The 3,910-nt window shown below is 41.0% G+C and overlaps 1 non-coding gene across 1 annotated transcript; it reads right to left on the minus strand.

Moving 5' to 3' along the window:
- Positions 1–1,444: 1,444 nt before the first annotated feature.
- LOC121988216 lies at positions 1,445–1,554 on the minus strand. Its single transcript, XR_006113951.1, has one exon. It is a non-coding gene; the product is annotated as a small nucleolar RNA R71 (small nucleolar RNA).
- Between the last annotated feature and the right edge of the window lie 2,356 nt (positions 1,555–3,910).

Consider the following 3,910-nt stretch of genomic DNA (forward strand, 5'->3'; position numbering starts at 1 on the left):
CTCATATTTATGCCTTTATTCATTGGATGATTTTGCTTGCTTTATTTCAACTACTATGCATGAGACTTATTGCTAGATTTCCATATCGTATTAATTGATTGTGTAGGGATTGCTAATCTCGTAGAGAGAGTATCTTAGATCGTATACCCGAGGGGCCCTAGTGACAAGGGTAACTCGTTCACGGACATCTAGGGTATTTCCTCGAAAAGAGAGGCAACTTCTCCGCAAGGAAGTAAGAGATCAAATCAAATCCTTATTTCTATCCTTAATGACACCAATTAGAGTTGCGTTCTTATGATCTACCGAGGCGCCCTAGTGACAAGGGTTAACCGTAACAGGATTTCACAGGGATCTTCTCTATTTAGTGCTTAAGGATAGTTGATTTAGCTTCCGACGAATGCATGTTGATGGACAATGAGTAAAGGATAGAACGTAATATATCAATACCACCATAATGAAACCGAACTCCTAGAACTCTTCATAAAACAAGTTAATTACTTTCTCTTTACTAGTTCTCATTTCTGCTTCCCAATCTCTTTTCTTTAGATAACTTACAACCATTGATAGTTTAACTAATCCTAAGTGAACCATCGCTAGTGCTTATAACCAGTCCTTGTGGGATCGATAATCTTTATTACTGACGACGAATCGGTGTACTTGCAGAATCGTAACAAGTTTTTAGTGTTGTTACCGGGGACTGCGTCTATAACATTAGCGAAAATCATATTGGATTATACTAGACTTTATTTTTTTTTTATCTCTCATTTTTCTAATACTCTGCATTTCAAAGATAAATAATTTTATTTTTATTTTTATTTTTCTTTATTTTATGTATTTTTTATTAAAATGCTAAATATATATATATAATAATAATATTTTAACTCTTTTCTTTATTTTATTTCATTTTATTTTGTTTTGTTTAATTTTACACTCAAAATATTCCATATCGTGTTCTTGCTTACGAAGAGCTAATCTTTCAGGACAACTTCTATCGTTCGATCCAGAGATCGATAGGACTTTCCTGAGAAGAAAAAACTTACAAAAAATATTTCAAGCTGAACAAGAATCTTCAAAAATGGCTAACAAACTGGTGAAGGATTACGCAACACCTTATGCACGAGGGGTTTGGTCTAGCATCACTCGACCGCCAATCGAAGCTAACAATTTTGAAATCAAGGCTGTCGTAATCCACATGGTTCAGCAGAATCAATTTGGAGAAGGAATGCACGATGATCCAAACCATCACTTAGAGCTTTTCTACGAGATTTGCGGTACTATGAAAGTGAACGGGGTCCCTCCAGAATCAGTAAGGTTACTTCTTTTTGGATTTTCCCTAAAAGACAGAGCCAAGCAGTGGCTAAATTCTCTTCCAGCAAATAGCATAACGTCTTGGGAGCAGTGTGAGCAGAAATTTCTGGACAAATTCTACCCGCCAAGCAAAACTACCCACATGAGGAATTTGATTGCAAGCTTCAAATAGATAGAATCAGAATCATTATTTGAAGCATGAGACAGATTCAAAAGTATGCTGATACAGTGCCCCTATCATGGCCTTGAGAGATGGTTGGTTCTACACACATTCTACAATGGAATCAACTGTCACATGAAGGTATCCCTTAATTCTGCAGCAGGAGGAGCATTAATGAACAAGAGTCTTGATGAAACTGAAGAGATCATAGAGAATGTGGCACAGAACCACCATTAGTGGACAACCGAAAGATCTGGTAGTTCTTTCTCAGGGAATCCAATAAAGGCGTCGGGAAAATTCGACGTAGATGCAGTCACACTCATGTCTGCAAAGCTAGACACTTTGACCAAGAAGCTTGAGGCCATGGGAAACAACACGGCCAATGCAATAGTATGTGTTTGCGAAACTTGCGAATGTATGGATCACGCTCAAGATACTTGCCCCTAGGGCCAATACAAGCACAGATAAACCAACTTGAGCAATGCGATGTGATAGTCAATTACAACCAAAAGCAAAACAATCCGTACTCCAACACATACAATCTTGGATGGAGGAACCACCCAAATTTTTCGTACTGAAATAATCAGGACCAAGGACAAGCAAAACAAAGCTATCAACCTGGATAACAGAGCTACTCATCTGGACAACAGACTTATCAACAACAACAACCTTCACAACTGTCCAGAATCGAAAAGATGCTCGAAGAAGCTCTCTTAGAGTAAAAAGAGATGAAGAATGAGATCAAGCAATTGACTTAAAGACTGAAAAATTTTGAAAAACATCAAAAGATGCAAGACAACCAGATAGCCCAGTCCTTTTCAAGAGCACAGGGAACATTTCCAAGAAAGCCCGATATAAACCAGGTGGAACACTACAAACCGTATCGAGCTGAGGAGCAAACGAACTTTGGGAGACCCCCAAATCACTACTCAGAAAGGACTTGACTCAAAGGAAGAGCCCTCTCCCCTGATACCCAATCAGATCCAGAATAGGGATAGAGAGGAGATCACCAAAAAAGTTGAAGGAACTCTTCAAATTCCCCCACAAAGTCAGACAATTCCTTTCCCTCAGAAACTGATAACATCCCAAAAGGATGAAGAGTTCAATCGATTCCAGAAGAAGATTAAGGAAATTTGCGTAGAAGTACCACTGATAGATGAACTACACCAAATGTCGAAGTTCGCAAACTTTTTAAAAGATATTTTATCTAACAGGAAGCAAAAGGGCAACTTCGAGACCATAACATTAACGGAAAATTACAGCGCTCTACTTATGGCAAATATTCCACCGAAACTTCAGAATCCAGGAAATTTTCCCATACCTTGTAAAATTGGTTCTGAACTCATACAGAAGGCTTTCTGCGACTTGGGAGCCAGTGTTAGCCTACTTCCGTACTCGTTATGTAAGAAGCTATGACTCTAGAACATTTAACTGACTACTATGACATTGCAATTAGTTGACCATTCATGTAGATACCTAATGGGAATAGTGGAAGACTGTTGGTGCAACATCCCTCAGGTCAAGGTTGACCTGGTTAACCAAGCTGAGTCTTGGTTTGGGTTTAGATGTTTGACAATAAGATATTGATTGAAGAAGAGTCAAGTAGGTCAAGGTTGACTGGATACTTGACTGGGAAGTCCTAACTGGCAAGTTAGGCAGATGGAAGTCCTAGTGAGTGAAGCTAGGCAGAAGGAAATCCTGGTGAGTGAAGCCAGGTGAAAGTCCTAGTGAGTGAAGCTAGGCAGAAGGAAATCCTGGTGAGTGAAGCCAGGTGAAAGTCCTAGTGAGTGAAGCTAGGCAGAAGGAAATCCTGGTGAGTGAAGCCAGGTGAAAGTCCTAGTGAGTGAAGCTAGGCAGAAGGAAATCCTGGTGAGTAAAGCCAGGTGAAAGCCCTAGTGAGTGAAGCTAGGCAGATGGAAAAACCTAGTGAGTGAAGCTAGGTGAAAGTCCTGGTGAGTGAAGCCAGGCAAGGAAGGAAATCCAGATGGATCAAGGATGATCAGACATCTGGTGTTGGGAAGTCCAAGTAGGTCAAAGGATTGACTGGATACTTGGCAAGGAAGGAAGTCCAGATGGGTCAAGGTTGACCAGACATCTGGTGGAAGTCCAAGTAGGTCAATGGAGTGACCGGATACTTGGCACGTCGAGTAAAAGTCCAAGTGGGTCAAAGGGATTGACCGGACACTTGGTGGGGAGTCCTGGCAGGTCAAGAGAGTGACCAGATGCTAGGCATGATGTACCAACAGGTCAAGGTTGACCGGATGTTAGTTAGGGAGGTTTGAGACTTGGTTTTGGGCAAAAACCAAGTGCTGGATCGATCCGTGGATCGATCCAGGCTGTGGATCGATCAGTGGATCGATCCAGATTCTTCCCAGCGAACAGAAAGCTTCTGGATCGATCCAGAGGTCCCGATCGATCAGCCGATCGATCGGGACGATGCTG

This window comes from Zingiber officinale, chromosome 5B (assembly GCF_018446385.1).
Source record: "Zingiber officinale cultivar Zhangliang chromosome 5B, Zo_v1.1, whole genome shotgun sequence".
Taxonomy (NCBI): domain Eukaryota; kingdom Viridiplantae; phylum Streptophyta; class Magnoliopsida; order Zingiberales; family Zingiberaceae; genus Zingiber; species Zingiber officinale.